Raw genomic sequence first — 20,433 nt, forward strand, 5'->3', positions numbered from 1 at the left:
GTTTCAGTGTAAACCCATCCTTAAAGGCCGACTCACACATATCAGTGAAGTCACAGTTCAGGCTCAGTACCGGCACAGTGCGAAATATTCTTTCATACAGTTTGAACGCATCCCCACTTGTCAGTGTCAGTGTCGACACCGGCAATCACGGACGTATTCGTTGAAGACGATATTTTGTTTCGGATCACGGACGCCGCCGCGGCATCAAAAACAAAATAACTTACTCCCTAGTTTCTGAACAAGAATATAGAATCAGCTCTCTGACATTTTAAAATATTCAAAATATTTCACTGACGCATCAGTGCACTGTGACGGAACTGTGGCTTCACTGATATGTGTGAATCGAGCTTTACTCCCGATGAAAAAACCACAGCAATTACGTACCTTTCCCGTGTTATTTTCAATTATCTCGGATTTTGCTCGCAGCTAAGGAATGTTATTTTTAGAGCACAATTATTATCAAAGGAAACTGGAAGGAAGGTTTCATTACAGTGGAGGTGTGAGAAGTAGGCACGGTATATGGGGCCGATAGGAAATCCGGGGATTCCCGGCTTGCGTCCAAGATCCCCACAATTAAAAAAAGCAAAGAGTATGATGGAGCGAGATTGCTCGATGACTTTGGCTGTGTCAAAAATTTACAAAAGCTATTTTTCATTGTGATAAAAGTGAACTTGTACATTTTTACAGTAGTTACCGACTGACAGTAGGTACATATTCTGTGCCTTCATAAAACACTTCTATTGTCGTTTTATTACCTAAAATTAGACACGTGCCTTAATATTTGCTAATTAAATACACAAATCTTTCGTTCTATAAATTTCTTCGCGTCCTTTGGAAAGATATATTTACTTAATTTAATATTTCGTGTAATTAATGGATATTACAATACATAATTTCATGTACCTACTAGACAATTTGTATCGCTTTGATTTAACGCTTGAGATAACATCTTTTTATTCGGAACTACTAGGAACGGAATTATTTAACGCCTCTGCATCAATACACTAACGTCTTGCCTCTTTCATTACTGAAAAACAATCGAAATATAAATGTTACAGTCAAAAGTTCTAAACTCTTAATCGGTCAAAACCCAATACTTAGTATCACTTTTGATGCCCTTTGTCAATATCACTTATGACTGATTTTCCCAGTCAAAAGTGGTTCTGACCAAGGGCGTCAATCAAAATCACTTAAAAGCGATTTCGCCTGATTTAAAATTTTAACGATCAGTCAAAATTCAATCAAAGCCTTATGATTAGTGAAAATTACTCGAAAATCATAAAAATGTGTTTAAAACCACTTAATGTAATAAGTCACTTAAGATAATGACGGCAAAATGTTCCTTCGTTTCAGCCAAACAACGTCCACTACTGGACAAAGGCCTCCCCCAAAAAACCTATGGTACGCGTGAATTTAACTATTAGTTGTATAGGTGTAAAACAAGTCTAATGGACGTCAACCCTTATACTCTACATTTCTCTGACCTAATTTGTGCGTCTTAAAAGCTTCAACATCAATCAAATTGGCCATGGCCGCATTTTTTCGTTTACAGAACTTATAATATCAATAAACTGGTAACCTGATTGTGCGCGTTCAGAATTTATGAATTCGGGTGCTTTATCATAAAAACACTCTTTGTATGATCTGTTAAGATGACATAGGTTGGTCATTTTCAATGGCTTTTTGTATACAGGGTGGAAACGTTAAGTGATCTCACTCGATTATTTCTTAACTATACAAGATATTAAAAAACTGATTACTTATCCTGAAAGTGCTTAATGAGCTCTTTCAAACGGTACCAATAATAAGTTACAGAATAAACTGGATCTATCTGAAAATTCAATGTTTCCAGCTTCCATACTAAATGTATGCCAGACACACAATATTAGAAGTGTAATTTTTTTAATTTAATAATAAATACTTAAAATAAACTCGTAAATTGTATTCTTATTTTAAATTATTAATGAAAAACATTGGTTTTAGGCTTTACTTGCTATAATATTGTCAAGAGATGAGTGTCATGACTGTGGTAGTACTAAATGTATGGAAGAAGGAAACATTGAATTTTTGGTTAGATCCAGTTTATTCTGTAACCTATTATTGATACCATTGGATAGAGCTTGTGAAGCACTTTTAGAATCAGTAATCAGTTTTACGATATCATATGTAGTTTTTAAAATAATGTGACTTTACCAAATGTATGGAAGCTGGAAACATTGAAGTTTCGGATAGATCCAGTTTATTCTGTAACCTATTATTAATACCGTTTGATAGAGCTCATGAAGCACTTTCAGGATCAATAACTAGTTTATTGATATCTTGTATAGTTTAGAAATAATCGAGTGAGATCACTTATCGTTTCCACCCTGTATATTCTAAAGCCGAGGACACAGGGGTATATTGCAAAGGGTGAATCATATAATGGCTGTATATTTGTATATTTTTTACTGCATTATGATTTATAAAATTTACCCTTTAATTTTGCGATTCTTATTAGTAGAGGTTATAGTACGGAAAATAAGTGACGTGTTTGCGAGAGTAGTTTAACACTTTTAATATAGCTCTCTAAAACTTATTTTTAATCTCATTCTCACCGTTAACTGCTAGTTGAAGAGTTTCTGCAGAATTTTATCTAAAGAAGTCCATACAATCTTTGATTATTGTGTCTACATTTTCAGTACAATATGTATCAATACCAACCAATGTCACGAGACATGTTCTATATGATTTCCCGAATACCAACTAATTCGGCTTAATTTTATTAGTTTGGCCATAATCCAAAGCCAATAAAATATTCTGAATGCGATACATACTCGTACGTCTTTTAGCGGACGATGCCTTTCTTCAATTTGTCTCGAGGCTACACTCGATAAATGCCACAAAATTATTTGTAACGTTATCGCGAAAAGCGCTTGACTTTTTGCTAAGCGCTTTTCGGTGTACTGATTATTAGGTACGCTTTACATTCTCGCGAAATGGGGAGCATTTTCTCGGCAAGCGATTCGGTTTTTTGAACAGTTATAAGATCTGCCATTTTAACACAAAGTATTTATTCACTAACTTCAATTCGTGACTTCGTTCGCGTAGAATCCGACCAGTTCCAAAAATATCTTATTACGGGTTCAGCAATGGTTAAAACACAGTTTCTTAAATGAAAGCATTAATGTGTAAAATGTGCATTGTGCATATTCCTTGATAAATGATGTGTTCCTGTTCCTCATACGTATTATTCTCTATGAACAATTAATCTGCGGCGTAGGGTGTTACTAATAGACACAGTGACTTCCGAAAACAAAAAATTATTAAGTATCTTCATTTTTATACAAAACCAAATGATTACCTACTGCTAGAAATGATTTCGATTCATTCTTGAAAACAAATTTCCATAAAAAATAACGGCATTCCAAAAGATGTGCTTTGCCGAATACCGCTGAGACCGACGCAAAATTTTCAAAGGCAAAAGATAAAAGTTCTTATATCGTATCCTTTGAAATCGACCGATTTCTGTATCCTATTGTTTGCTATTATTCAGAGAAACGACATCGGAATTCCATTCTGGATTGAACGAATCAGATGGGAGATTCTGTGACGAAAAATGGCGCGTGTTCAAGCCAACCGCAGATACGGATAGGGTCCTCGCACGTGTATGTTTACGATTGTTAGATGGCGCTCTTTAATTTATGATTTATGATATCACGGATATCTCTTTTTGTTAAACAATTTAGGTAGTTGCAATATTTTTGATGACGCAAATGACGCGAAATCACCTAAAATACATATTTTACGTATAGTCTGAATCTCATGTTTTCAACTGTAGATTCGATTTCTCTTGATGCGAATACACAAACATATAAATTGTATGCAACGAAATTAGTCCAAATACCTCAAACCTTCAAGTTTGCCAAACGTCATCATCATTAGATAAGCGGTATAATTGTACTTCATCGTTGAAATGACGCTGTCTTCACCCATACTGCGTCATAACCTTTAGACGTTGAACTTTCTCGATAGTAATAAAATTGAGAAGCACAATGTCTGCGTTTGGACCAAATATTAAATTTATTAATGTTGGAAATCTTTTCCGTAATGCTACTTTGGACTCCAGCTGGGAACAAAAAGTTAATGGGCCGGGGAAGTCCGTTATTGGAACTGGTATTTCGCCACTCAGACTCCGCTTCAGGGTCGTTTGGCGTTTTCATTGACTACAAATTCTGAATTACTCATAATATTATACCACTCGGATGACCTTTGACCTTTGTTTCTCTTGGCAAGTATTATGCTAAGTGCTTCCGTAAAATTTTTGTGTTCTTGTCTCATTGTTCATGATCTTAGAAAAACAAGCTTAAGCACCAACTTCAGATTTTTTTTGCATAAAGTACCTTAGGGTAGGTACCTATAAAGAAATATTAAAAAACAACATTCGTTTCAGCCAAATGGCGTCCACTGCTGGACAAAGGCCTCCCCCAAAGATTTCACACAAAGATCGGTCCTGCGCCGCCCGCATCCAGGCACCTCCCGCGACCTTCACCAGATCTTTAGTCCATACATGTCCACATCATGACGTAAACGTAACAAAAGTGTGTGTTGTTGGTAAACATAAGGTTTAACAATTTATTGTATACGAGTATATTCCCATTTAATTTCGTATGCCCATGGAAAACTAGTCTGACATTGATCTTTTAACATAACCATCTCCACATAATTTGAATTCGTATTGCGTTCTAGCATTCCAAATCTCTTCTAATAGTGGCTCATGAATACGGATATTTCTTATATGGTCTAGTTGCAGCGAAAGAAACAGTCGTAGAAGTGTACAGTACTAATTTGGGCATCCTTTCTGTTCATCTTGATCATACTGCACTATTGGCGACAAATAATGCAAAAGACACGTTTAAAGTTAAATGTGTGAAGTCTAGTCTACCCGTTATTTGATTTATTACCGAACAGTACACTTAATCGGTACTTTTAGTTTTTTTACTTTTAGTCGGCTGCTAGTTTGATCGGCTTCTGATCTCTATGAGGAATCGGCCGCTACCAAATCGGTGTAATTTGCATACTTCCATACATGTTTGTACTGTTTAACAGCCCGACCAAACTATCGGCCGTCAAAAAGTATAAGTTAGTCTGTGGTGTGTCTAAGATGTGTAAAATTATTTAATTTTTAGCGTTAAGAGTCGCATCATTCTAATTTTCAAATGTGTAAAGTTAATGAAAAAGTAAAACGTTCGAGTCTGAATATTATAATCTACTTTCTTTAATTGTTCACATTTTGACGAAGCTCCGAAACCAATTCATGCTAAAAGTAGTACGAAACTTTTCTGCATCTACGCTTTTGTCCGGCAGTTTGCTGTGTATTTACTCTCGCTGTATTCTCGCTATTATTTATGGGTGTTCCAACCTTTTGGGGCCATGTTGTCATCTTGTTTCTTATATACATTAATGATCTACCATATTTTGTTAAAGACTCTTGCGAAATCGTGTTATTTGCTGATGACACATCTTTGATTTTTAATATTGATAGAAGTAAAAATAACTTTGACGATGTAAATAATGCACTAACAAGAGTTTTAAGTTGGTTCACTACAAATAATCTACAACTGAATGCAAAGAAAACAAAATGTATAAAATTCTCTTTGCCTAACGTAAAAACAGTTAGTACCCAAATAGAACTTAATAATAATGCAATCGATCTGGTAGAATCTACTGTATTTCTGGGAATTACCCTGGATTCAAAACTCCAGTGGGGCCCCCATATAGAAACTCTGGCGGGAAAGCTCAGCTCAGCGGCTTTTGCAATAAAAAGGATACGGTCATTAACCGATGTTTCAACAGCTCGCTTAGTCTACTTTAGCTACTTTCATAGCCTAATGTCATATGGAATCATGCTATGGGGCAAAGCTGCAGATTTTGAAACAATATTTATTTTGCAAAAACGTGCGATAAGATACTTGTATAAAATGAAAGCAAGAGCATCCCTTAGAGAATTGTTTAAAGAAATTGGCATTCTCACGGCCGCTTCACAATACATCTTAAACTGTATTCTATTTATTCAAAAAAATATTACTGAATTCAAAAAGAAAAGTGATATTCACCAAATTAACACTAGAAATAAAAATAAATTGGCTATACCCGCTTTTAGACTTAATAAAGTGTTTGCCACTTTTATGGGACAAGGTATCCATTTTTATAACAAAGTCCCTGATAAATATAAAGAGCTACCGTATAATAAATTTAAAGATATAGTTAAAGATCACATGCTTAAAAAAGCCTATTATACAACTCGAGATTTTCTTAATGATAAGTCATCCTGGGAGTAGGATTATGGTCCTCTCATGCTCGCACTAAAAAGAATTAAAATGAAAAGTAATGTATAAACTAATAATAATTTCTCAAATGTTATAGTGTCATGCTTCTCAATCTGGACTGTTACTTAGCTTTATTATTAGTTTTTTTTTAAAGAGATAACTTGGAATTGTCATTCTCACTAAAATGTCTCTGGGGTGGTGGCGTAGTGAGGCGGGTCGTTACATTCCCTCTAATATGGTCGAGTGAAGCGATGGCTGGTTCACTCGTCATGTCTGTGAACAGGCGCTGCTTTCGGGGACTGGTCAATCCAAGTTATTCCAACTTATGTATGCGAGTCATTTCTACTAGTATTTGGGTATGTAATCTGTAAGTCTAGATATTAGCACGTCACTACCTTGTTTAATATGCCACGCAATTTTGTATACCCATTCTTATAAGATACACTATACAAGAATGCATGGTAAATTCAGTGAACTGCTCCTGAATCGAATGTACCTGCTATTTCTATTTATTTATATTAACCGGCAGACAGTGGTGACTGAGTTTGTTGCGGCGCTTCTTCTCAGCACTTGCCAAATGTTGGTCTCGAAGCGCTGGTAGGGTAAAAAGATTATGAGACATGTAGAGGCTCCTTAAGAGCAAAATGACGATTTGTAAGAACTATTTATTAGTCTAAACAAATAAAGAAATTTTGACTTTGACTTTGACTATGTTAAATGTATACAATCTGCGAAATGTTACACAATGAGCTATACAAGCTTGAGCTGTACTGCCAAGGCCAAGGATGCTCGGGATCAATATAGTAGATGTAATGCCAGTTATGTACATGATGGGAATAGAGTGTGTTTTTTTGAGACGGCGTTCACAGAGTATAATAAAACAACCCCGATGTAGTTATAGTAATTGTGGATTTGACGGAGAAGGTCTTGTAAATATACGTAGATAATAAATATAGTACGAACGAGTGGATCAGAGAAAAGACGAGGATCAGCGACGTGGTGGAAGAGATAGAGGGCCGTAAATGGAGATGGGCAGGACACATTGCACGGATGAACCAGGATCGCTGGGCCAGAAAGACCCTGGAGTGGAGACCCCGCAACAACACCCGCGGCAGGGGAAGACCGCCTAAACGATGGACAGATGATATCCGGCAGCAGGCTGGAGTGAACTGGATGCGTGTGGCCAGGGACAGAAAACGGTGGAGGGTTGAAGAGGAGGCCTATGTTCGAAGGCGAACCCAAAGGCTGACATAGATAGATAGATAGATAGAATAAATACAGACAGACGAGTCAGTTTCGAATTCTGGATTTTCGTTTAAGCAATATGGAGTAAGATAAATAAAATAGTAGGTAATATTGCACTTATAGGTTCGGTACAGTCAGCGTTAAATATACACTCGGCATCAAATAAATCGCACCTCTCGCGACAAGCACTTATCAAACGTATGCATCCCCACTTCCCACCAACATTGGTACCATTTGAAAGGCTAGTTCTAAACTTCATTTCATTAAAGGAAAGGTTTTTACCCTAAAAATGTGTCTTTACAAGGATCCAGAGTCACTTCTTCAAAAAATAGGTAGTTACGCTATAGCAATTTTTTATGACTATAAAATTGTTAAGTTGGGATTAATCGCTATCCATCTGTTAAAGAGGACACGTGAGATCTTTATTTGGTTTTATAACCATAAAAATTGGTCTAATTGATCCCAGAGGTGAGCCCAAAGTGAGGTCTATTTTCAAGTCACATTTATGGTATATGTTAATCATTTATTTAGAAATGAAATGTATTTTTCTTTAAGGATATTTATTGGGCTTTCAAATTAAAATTAAAATTAAAAAATTAAAAATTCTTTATTGACAAAAAGTTTTATACAATATTAATAGCGGAGGCTTCCCAGTAAGTAATCGGAGATACTTGTGTTGGGAATGTCTCGCATCTTTCCAAACGGTAAACAAAATGACATAGCTTTATGCAAAATACAATTTGTAGAGGTACAAAAGAGTGAGTGTTGTAATTATGATAGGTAAATGCATGCAAGTGTGTGTGTATGAGTGTGCGTGTGTGTGTGTGTGTGTGTGTGTGTGTGTGTGTGTGTGTTAGGTTATTCTAGTTAGTAAACTTTCAGTCTCTGCGTATGATAAAGTTTTTAACCACTCAGTTACCGTTTTTTTACATGTAAATAGTTGCATAGGGTAGATTTTGAGTATACGATTAATATTATTGTAAACGTAAGTTGATTGACTATCAAATTGTCTTCTAGCAAACGCAGTGCGTGTAGGGGTGGAGGTGGCAACAATGTCATTTCTGCGCTTTTGTTGTGATTTGTGGTCGTATGGTAGTAATTTTTGTCGTTTTAAGATTAGATTTAGGATATAAAGTTTCCTCACTGATAGGAGGCCGCTGATATTATAAAGAGTAAAAGTTGAGAATCGATATGGCTTAAAGTACATGACCTTTATAAGTGACCGCTGTGCTCGTTCAATCTCCAAAAAGTTGGTTTTGTTTGCGCCACCCCAAACCGTGATGCAATAAGTAATGACTGATTGAGCCAGGGCAAGGTAGATGTTGTTTATGACTTTAGTCGACATTACATGTCTTAGAGTTTTAAAGATCCAGATCAGCTTCCTGACTCTGTTCATTGTGGCTTCTACATGAGGCTGCCAGCTCAGATTTTGGTCTACAATTATGCCGAGATATTTGGTTCTGGATACCTTTTGCAAGATCGGGCAGTTACAAGACGTTGGCAGATCATTCGGACAGCTGTGGATCCTAATACAAAAATCAGCACCAGGTTGGGAGACATTAGATGGAGAGAAACACACGTAGTTTGTTTTTAGTACGTTTAGGGTTAGAAGGTTATCATCTAGCCATCTGGATACCCTTGCCAAACCCCTCTCAGCACAGACCCGGACGTCACTCCAAGTTTTCCCGGCGAAAACAATAGCGGTGTCATCCGCATAACAGAAGACACTGCCACCGACACTTTGGAGGTTACAAAGGTCGTTGATAAAGATTAGAAAGAGGGTTGGTCCTAGGACACTTCCCTGTGGTATACCGAAGGTGACCTTTTCCTCCCTACTCCTGACATCATCAATTTTAACCTGTTGGGTCCTATCCTGAAGGTAGCTACTAAAGAGGGATAGAGCTGTACTTCGAATGCCGATGTTTTCTAATCTGTTCACAAGGGTGGGCACAGCCACTGTGTCGAAGGCCTTCTTCAGGTCCAAGAACACTGCTAGGCATTTGAATCCTCTGTCTACTTGCTTAGTAATAACAGACGTTAAGTCCAGTACAGCGTCTTGAGTTGACATACCCCCTCTAAAACCATATTGGGCATCAGATAAAATTTAATCAAATAACACCAATATTGTTGGGGTACCACGATTGTGTCAGAAGATACTCTTTAAAGTTCGCGTCGCGGAAGGTGCGGTTTATTTGATGTTGAGTGTAGTATGTGGCACCCAAAGTAGCCAAAAAGTTCGCAACACGTCTTGGTTATTTGGAATAAGATTGTGTTCTCAATTTTTTGGCCACTTTGAGTGTCACGAACTATTTGACGCTAACTGTACTATAAATATAAAATACTTTTAATTTAAAACATAAGACACCGGACGTGGAATTTTTGTAAAATTGTAGACTTAGGGAATTAGGGTACTTTTGAAATAAGTGTACATGATGATACAATTATTTTATTACGCAAAACGCAGGTGTTCTCGCTTTATTATCCGTGTAAAGTCCCGAAATTGTCGTGCACTCGGCGACGTGTAAACATAAACAACGTTGCGAGCGTTGCAAATGTTGCATAATGTCAAGGTAATGCAATATGCAACGCCACACGGAAGCCTTTGAGTTGGTGACGACTTAGAAATAAATGATAATCTTGGATAACAACCTTGCGTTAGTAGTAACAACCGGCAAGTGTCAATTTTGTTAAAAAATATGTTAGTTTTTAACGCCAGCAACACAATAATAACAGTCACCACTTGGGTTAAAACACAAATTGGGTGGGTTCAAAAGTGTCAATTTTGGTTTAATAAAGGCTTTTTTGGTATCCTCTGTCTATTTCCTTAACTTTGGCACTTTCTTTTTACTATTATGGCTAATTTTATAAAACAAACAAAAAAAAACTACAGTTTAAAGATTTACTAATGTTTATAAGGATTTAGGATTCTCGTGAATATTCACTGACAAGTACAACATAGGTCTTTCTTAAGAGTCTTAAATGTTGTTTACTCGTCATCTTTTGATAAAAGGAAACCCGACGGAAAATATTTGCGAAATAAAAGAATTACTACCGCTAAAACATGTTTAGTTTAGACTTTGAAAATGAAAGGATATGAACATAAAGAACATGTTTTAGTTTAGAATGAGTGTCATACTCTGTGGCAAATGACGCAGGATGGGGTCACGGCTGGCGGGTACTATAAGGTCAGAATGAAAGGAAGTATCATGCAGTTTATAACTACTTTCAATTATTATCTGTTCACCTATTTGTTATTAACACCTTATAAACGTGTAAAAATTAGCATCGGAATAAGTGTCAAAAAGTGAATACTACAAGATAGTGGGAAGGTCACGGTCGTGAAGAAAAACTGTTTCGACAATAGCACAAAATATATCCTAGTACTACACTAGTATAACTGACAGTCACGAGTCGAGTCGACGTCATAACAAATGTAGTTTTAAGCATGTATATTCACGTGGTTTAATAGAAAATACAAGTTCTTGTTTTGCAGTTTCTTTGGTCATTGCATCTTAGGGTATTTTTTTAAGAATAATAGGCTTTTCTATTGTCTAGAAACGTGACGTCACGCTTTGGAATTAAAATAAAAACATTTTGACTGCTCGGAAATATTTTGCGAGTCGTTATTTTGAGATAAATGAAGCAAAACACAAACTGCTACGAATTCCACACACCCTCTGTAGCACTCGTAGCGCTATGGCGAGTCGTAGCGGTTAAGGTCACGGCCAGCGGGGAACCGTAGGGGAAAACTGGCGAATCATAATAAAATGAAAGGATCCCGCGGGGTGGGAAAGTTTGGATTGAGTTTGAGTGCCCATTGACAATGGCTGTTCGCGTCACGGACAATCATTAGCGTTCTTTGAGATGAGCGAACAATGATTTAGCAAGAACAGCGAAGTATGACAGAACTAGCTTGCGCTCGCGTCTTTTCCCGCGTACATTTTTTTTACAGAAAGAAAAGAAAGTGCACGTGTGTCTCTTTTTCCTATCCTATTTTTTTCACTGGATTGTACTACATATACCAATTTTCATCTAATTAAGTTCAGAGGTCTTAGCATGACAAAGTTAAAAGACAGCAAAACAGGTCTTTCGCGTTTATAATATTAGGATTTAATATCATTCTACATTCGGCCATATCAATTCATCGTAGCACTTTTTTACGTTCACGAATTTCGCGATACATTTAACTCATAGACGGCCCAAGCTGTCGCTGGGACCGCGTTTGCAATAAAATTAATCTATTGTTTCGTTTTTTTGTTACTTGAAGAGTTATAGTTGACTGTATTTTTATATTTTACTCATAATTCAATACAGTTTAGGTTCAAAATTAAGAGCTTAGGAATCACAACACTTAATTTTGATACTTGATTAAAATATTACCAGAAGTAAATAATTTATTTCCCTGGCCTATTTCCTGATAAGTAACTCGATTTTGAGGTCATCCAGTTATTTTTTATCCGTGTAAACGCCGGAATGATGTTACAACATGTGTAGTCGTCACTTAAGCCTCTCGCCTGAGGGATTTTATTGAGTTTCGGAGAGCTCTTAAAGGCAGAGACTCTTGTAGGGTTACCAAGGCAAAATACATTTTGGTGCCATGCCAGATGAAAGAATGTCACACACAATGCCTAACTGAGCTTTTTGGTATTTTGAGCTAAAATGGTTTTGTGATTCTTGTCAATTGTTCAGATCAGCATCATTACGAAGGCTGTTTGAGATTATTAACTCTATATCGTATTTCAATAAAATAATACACCCTTTACTTAAGCATAAAAAGTTAAACAGCAGTTATATTTGTTTGTTGTGTATGTTCCATATCCGATCCTATTATAAATATCTTAATTATTCTCATATGGATTTGCCCGAAATGATGCGAATAATATCTTAGTTTAGATGTGTATTTGAGTAGTTTCCTACGAAGTAGGATACCACGTTAGGCATTTGATCTAGGTTATTGGATTATGATGATAACCCTATCTCTACGAGGACTAAGTTATACATTATGCGATATCTATTTTCACTCTGATCCTCAGTGCATTTAAAGCTGTGTACTGTGTGTGCTATGTAGTATGTGCTTTTTGATAAATGTATGCATGCATCTGAGACGATTTCATGCGTTTCATAATTATTGGACTAAAAGGCATTCTTTAAAATTTATACAAATTTTAATGTGAAAAGAAAGTATTCGATCCCAACTTCCCAAGACAGACTAGTTTTTGATAAAATTGTTATATTTATCGATTTTTTTTAAAAAGCGTGATCAAAATGTCACTTACAACCTTGTAGCCTAAAAATAGGTAGTTCCTTTCTCACTCCAAATATAAGGGTCTCATTGAATAACTCACTAAGAGTGACACGTCCTTCTATTTACAAGGGCCAGGTCGTCCTGAAATTTGAATGCGGGCAAATCCGGGAGCGAACGTGATCTGGACCCTTTTTAGGGTTCCGTAACCAAAGGGTAAAAACGGGAACTTATTACTAAGACTTCGCTGTCAGCTGTCACCAGGCTGTATCTCATGTACCGTGATAGCTAGACAATTGAAATGTTCACAGATGATGTATTTATGTTGCCGCTACAGAAATACAAATACTATAAATAGAATAATGTAAATATTTAAGGGAGCCTTCCACTCCCACACAATAGACGTGATTTTTAGTCGTTTTTTTGCTTGATATTAATAACGACAATAAGCAAACGCTTGAAGTACACAACAGAATATTTAGTTGTATATTAGCTTTAAGAATAAATATTTAAAATAAAATAAATATCTAGGCTGATAATACAACAACAAAATTGTCGTGAGGAACCCTTCGTGCGCCAGTCCGACTAGTACTTGGCCGGTTTTTACTATTTCGCCGGACCGCATCATAATATCGCGTAAGCTTGAAGAATAGCGTGACGTTTTGAGGGGAAACATAATAAATAAGGTTTACGTTGTTGCTATTTTTGGACGGAACGAGAGTTAGGTTTGTATGACAGTCTGGATGGTGGTTTTTTATATAAGATAAATCCTCTTGAAATGAGCTCTGTGGCTGAAAGTTTGACATTTTGTCTAACATAAACGTAACGTTTAGGTTGAAAAGGCTAGAAAAGGATTTTCGTGCTCTGGCTGGATCATAGCATAGTAGGTACAGGCTTTGCTTAGTTTGAAACAAGATGGCACCGAAAATGTCCAAAGGTATTGCAAATTAGAGAGAAAAACAACTCTGGCTCCTAATAACCACCTCAATAACGCGTTAAACTAATTAATTCACAATGTATCTGCATACAACGTACCTGTATTTTTTTTACAAACCTGATACTTAACGTCACGTATCCCGCCGGCCGCACGCGCCGAGTGGCTGGTTTTATTAAACGAATTCTTCCTACTTGCCGATTGGAAAATTCTCTGGCCGGCCAGCGGAATTCGATTATGCCTGTTCCGCGCCTGTCCTGTTTGCCGGCTACTGATAGCCATTGTAATTTACTTTTCCCTGAGATGGGCACGATCTCATTGGGGTCGTGTTACGTGGAACGTATGGTATTGACACGTAACGAGCATGCGGTTCTGTGCAATGTTTACATGTGTTTATTATTGTAATTTTTTCAAGCACAATGCATGTGCAAATCAATATTTTGCGCTTTTGACATTTTGCGCCTAAATCTTGACTCACAGCTAGCTTGATAATGTGACGATTGTGCGTCATAAATAACGTGACGATTGTGCGTCATAAAGTAGCGTGACGTGATAGGTTTATTATTGCCGAATTATCGATAGTCTGGAGGGAAGTTTAACTTTTCCCACGTGACAAACTTGACCTTTACTGGTTGGGTTTTTACTGGCAGCCAAGCTGTAGATCCTGGCTACACAGGAGTTGCAGCGGTGGGAACGACAGGTGGGAATAGTCCTAATTCTATCAATGTAGGTATAATCGACAACACATCAGACTATAATAATGTTATGACAATTACAAAAATATCATTAACAACCAAATTTTAAACGCTTCTTGTCATTGTCCCCAGATGCCTGGTGTCAAAGCTGTTCGACGTGTGCTCGAAGTCGACGCCGGAGCAGATGGAACACCTAGAGGAGATCCGGATCCCGTGGGGCAGCGGCATCGTCGGCTACGTCGCCGAGAGCGGCGAGCCCGTCAACATACCCGACGCGTATAAGGTAAGAAACTCACAGTCACTTTTTTTTTTGTCGCGGAGGAAATGCTTTGCGCACCGTCACCACTGCCGGGGGATAGGGTGTTGTGTGGGACACCCGGCGCCCTGAAAAGGACGGGGTATAGCCACTAAAACCTCCGCGGCGTTCCGTCATCGCCCGAGTGGGGTGTCGCGAGTATCCAGCAGTAACCAATCATAAGTTTAAATTGAATCTAAGGGCTTTTTCTATTAAACCTTTTGAGTCGAACACCCAAAATAGTCAAAGGGTTCGCGACACGTCTTTCTTACTTGGAATAAGGTAGTGTTGTCAACTTTTTGGCCACTTTGGGTGTCTTGAACTATTTGACGCAGAAAGCAGTTGGTATAAGTGTGCGATCCTGCAAAAGTGCAAACAGACGAATAACTCCGGTTTAGAACATTTTATTTGAAAGATTCCTAAGAATACCTTTTCAAACAATTACAGGCTTGAATTGAATGTTAGCTTGAATTGAAAGTGTTTTGAGCTTCGTTACACAATACGGGATACGGGTGACACAGAAAGATGGTCTGTCGAAAAATAATAATATTTCGATAATAGAATGGCCATCTGTGAGTCACATCAATACTTCTGTCATTGACATCATATTCCTAAAATAAATATTTTACGAATATTCGAGCCTATTTTTAAACTTTCTTTTGATATTTACTTTCTGTAAAATGTTATCTTTACATAGACAGAAATTGTATCAAGTTTTCTTTTTATCGTCTTAATCCTTTATGAATAAATATCTTAATACAGAAAATGTAATTTTAGATCGGAGACATAAATAAGTCAACTGTAAGTCAAATAAGATGAATGGTTCCAACAGAAATTCTACTTAAGTTACAGACGGGTTGATTTGGGACTCAGGATTGTCTATTTTAGTTCTCTGGACCGTTGGCGACTTGAAAGTGATCGACATTCCCATTCAAACGCTAACAATGGCCAATCAAAGAGATGGGCGAAGGGAAATTTGGGATACCTAAATTTATAAGGAGATTTTATTGAAATATCGAGCAATAAATAGATCACAGGACAAAATGACTCGAGGATCCTTTTGCGCTTAATTCCGCGCCCCTTCTTGAATAAACGGATATGAAATTTCAAAGGAATTGGCCAAAAAAGTGATTCTGCGGAATTCTACGGCGTCTATTCTAGGAACACAAAGACAACGCGGGCATCTATCATAGCTACTGTTGTGAATATTCACGTTTCAGAGACGAAAGTTCTTTCATCTGCAAGCCTTTGCTCTGACGAACCAGAAATAAACACGAAATACTAAAAGTCGTTTTAAAGCGGAATGCGCCATCGTCGTGTTCCTTACAATCTCTAAAACACCAGTAATAAAAATTCTCATTTATGATTAAGTGCTCACTGTCTGAAGTGCATTTCCACATGCATTTATGGCAGAATTCGCAAATGATGTAGAGGTAAAAGACGCGTCGTTTTATTCAATGGGATATTAAAGATTCATATCGTTATGCAATTCGACATCACTTATTCAAATTCGTCGCTAATTACATTAATTTGGTCCGTGTCCTTCAACTTACTTTTTTGGTCTTTAGGATTTGCTTATTTCTCATTTACAACTTTGGACATTGACTTATGTTATGACCTAACTATGTATACTGTCGGATACGTACAATTCACACAAAAGATTGTGTGTCATCGCCCTAATCCCATCTATTTGTTATGAGACTTAAAACTGTCGGCACTATGACACCTTTTAAATTAAATGGCATGCCGTCTAGCCGGGGGGTGATGAAAATTCCGTCTGCTCGAATCGTTTATTATTATAAACGATGGACGCCGCCAACTGGAGCTGGATCTAGATTGAAGTATTTGTTAATGGTATTCGATTATTGCAATGACATTTTTTTTTTCCTCTTTATGACCACGACGGGGCAATGACATTTTAAAAGACATTATGATGCTGAAATAGTAGACGTGTCATGGAGTCATTTACAGTAACGCTTATTTGACGTTTTAATAGTTCGTGACTCCCTGAGTAGCCAAAAAGTTCGCAACACGTCTTTGTTACAAATATAATAAGATTGTGCTATCAACTTTTTGGTCTCTTAGGCCCAGAACACACAGTGAAACGCAATTGCAACGAAAATGCAACTTCTTGTTACTTTTGAGTTGCATCTAAGTTTCTGCCATAGATTCGGTTGAGAGACCTCACATGACGCGACGCGACGCACGAGTTTCAAACCGGTTTCAAACTGGTCGCAGAAGTTGCAGTTTCGTTGCAATTGCGTTTCACCGTGTGTTCTGGGACTTTGGGTGTCACAAACTTTTTGACGCTGATTGTAATAAACACGTGATTTACCTGTCATTCTGTCATCATGATATAATATTTATTCTATTAACACTTCATCTTATGACAGATTTCACGATTTAAATGGATAGTGATGCTTAAAGTTCCAATAGATGGGTACCTTACCCTTACACTCGTATTCGTTTTCCCATAAGTTGAATTATTATTATTTTCACTTCTCGTGGGAAACACCGCAGGCTCTATCTGTCATTTTGTTTTACTCAACTCTATGACCATTACTGTTTCTTAAAATTATTAATATCTGATTTAGATAGTAGAAAAGATATATTAAAATACTGATGTTTAATTCATAATATTCAGAATCAGAATCAGAATCAGAATCAGAATCATCATTTATTTGCTATAAAATAATGTCACATCTGTAAAGTTTTTGCATGAATAAATAATTCATGTCTTAGAAATTATTTATAATTTCATTAAGGTTATCTATATCTAAGCTTTGTTTTAAATTAATATTAATGATAGTTACTTGAACTTTTGTCATTTGAACAAAATAAATGTTTTCTCATTCATTTCTTCGGTCATTTCAAGGAAGAAAATATGAGCATATAAAATCCTTGATATCCTCTATAAAATAGCGATTTAACAGCAAAGTTATCACCGCCTCAGAAAGTTTATTACCCTTGTTTCCATTAACTCGCTAAGTTATCGCGTGTATGTCCTAGTAATTGCTTAATATATTCCCGTCTTGTCTAGTGTAACAAACATTATCTGGGGCCGTATGGTAATTGATAATTTAATATGAGTTGCCTTTGATGCCTCGTGCGTGCCCTTTTCGTCAGTTTCCCGACACTCTTTTGTACAAAGAATAGCTTCAGTTTCTTTCAAGTATTAGGCTGGGTTGCACCATCTTACTTTAACTTCGACAAACGTCAAAAATCTGTCAAACTCCACACAAAAAGCACCGGTTATCGTCATAGTTACCGTTGAATTTAGATAGTGCAATTCAGCCATAGTGTACCTTTTACTTACTAAATCTTAGGTACCTATAATCCAAAAGAATAAGCGATAAACTTAGGTTTATCGATTTAGCCTGACTTTCTAGATCTACCCGTACAGTCAGCGCCAAATAGTTTGTGACATCCAAAGTAACCAATAAGTTCGCAACACGTCTTTGTTACATTTGGAACAAGGTTGTGTTATCAACTTTTTGACCACTTTGGGTATCACTATTTGACGCTGACTGTAGGGTTAGGTTGTGTGTAGTCTTTCAGTCGGTCACACAATAATAATATGCAAAGGTTTAAAAGATTAAATATTGTACTCGTAGTAGAGAAAGTCGTTTCCGTCGGCCAGTCTTTTAACTCAGGATCATACGTGCAATTTATTTACTACTTCATAGGAAGTTCTATAACCATTCATGAAATTGCTAGCACCAATCAAGTTTCCATTTAAATAAATTATACATAATTAGTGCTTATATAATGGGCATACATAAAATTATTACCTATTTTATGGCTTGTAACTTGTCGTTCAGAAGTTATTGCCTTGCTTCTGGCGGTGTCTAGCCGTAGGCAGAATATGAAGCAAATAACGCCGACTCATCACATCTTGTTAGTTGATCTTTGCCTAAAGGCAAACGTTCTTTTTTCTATATTTTCTCTTGACACGTATGTAAGTAACGTCGTCTCCAATAAACGTGTGTGCAATTCACACAAGCCCGCAACTCGGTACGTGTTATCACATTGGTATTTATCCTTTATTTTTACACATTTTCCTCGCGATACGATGGCACCTAAAATATCTTGGGAATTTCACAGCGTTCTGTTTTTTTCCTTTTACGTGTACAGTTTCAGACCTTTGATGGAATGTGGCGTTATTAAAAGCGAATTTCATCCTTTTATATTTGATATTAAATAATTTTCAACTTTATTAAAGTACTTTATTATTTAGGGCAAGTATTTTTTCCAAAAAAGTCTGAAAGTGATCCATTTCTCTTTCAAAAGATAACCTTTCCAAAACTCAACCTTAATGACATCAAATTCAAACGATGGATGCGAAAAACCCGACACGTTCAAGCAATAACGGCCTAGAATAGTGAGTACGTGAGTTTTAGAAAGCATAAGTGTGCTGTATGTGAGGGGAAGCAAAAAATGAAACGATAATACTCCTTTACGAGATCCCATTAAGCAATGACAACGGCAGGCTTATGTCGGGCCATTACGGGGAATACGAACTGCTTTGACAGTAAGTATTCAAGATACTTGCAAAGGGATTGTATGTTCGTTGAGGATCGGTTACGGGAAAGAGAAAAGTAATTTAAATAATGCTAAAATAAAAAAACTTAAATTGAAATTGGTAAATGAAACAAAGTGTTTGACTTTCATGTGGAAAATTAATTAGGTACTTACAATAATAAACTGTTGCTTGAAACTCTACAAGAATGTGCAGCAAAAACATTAGGCAGGTTCTGAAAATGTATATTTTTTTACATTTTACATCGTTTATTAAAACAAAAACGTCAGTATCCACCGAGTTATAGTTAATTTTGTTATTAAATGAATTATAATAAAAAAAATGAATTTGGATAACTTAGAATTTAAATCAAATAATCAAATTTATTTTTAGCAAAACTTTTCATGTTCATTCCCATTAAAAATAAGAAAGTTAAATGTAATCTTTGCTACAACCCTGCGTATAACCCATACAGTACATTATACAGGTTCGACTGTACCGGCTTATGTTATTTTGATGGAGCCATCATGCTACACCGTCCTGAAATTACGGACCTATCTTCCTGCTGAGTTTGTAATGATGCGCATTTTTCAAGCAGATACGTACAGTCGGCCGCATAAAAATGTACATTCATTAACCGTTATGTTTGAGATTTAAGCTAAAATTCAACTTTTATTTCCGGATGTAAATACAATTAATATCAAGTTCAGGACATTTTAAAATGTGAAATGTTATTACAACACTTTATGCATATTGGTCTGTTGCTAAAATTGCTTATAAGGAACTTCTTATAAAAGTTCAAATCTTATACGAATCTAACTTTTGTGCATTACAATCATAAGAGTATCAACACACAAAAATACCATACCTTTAAGCATTAATGTAGCTGAATTTGGATCGATCCGAGTAAATTCTGTTACAATTAAAATCATTGAAAGTGATTCTCAAACTTATAAATTCGTTTAATTATTGTAATTAGGTATACGGTTGGTGGATTTTTAAATACATAATAATATATGTTATTTCGTTGGTTGTTTATTTATTTATTTAAGGATAGTACACAGCACAATATCAATTTGTATAACAATGTTTTTAGAAAGATTTTGTAGGCCAATTAGGATTATCCAACATTAAACATTTCTACATACCTTCTCTTATCAAGTCCCAAATAAAAATGACCACTCATTCATCCACCTGA

This window comes from Ostrinia furnacalis, unplaced genomic scaffold (genome assembly GCF_004193835.3).
Source record: "Ostrinia furnacalis isolate ACB-3 unplaced genomic scaffold, ASM419383v2 OfSCF7615, whole genome shotgun sequence".
Classification (NCBI taxonomy): domain Eukaryota; kingdom Metazoa; phylum Arthropoda; class Insecta; order Lepidoptera; family Crambidae; genus Ostrinia; species Ostrinia furnacalis.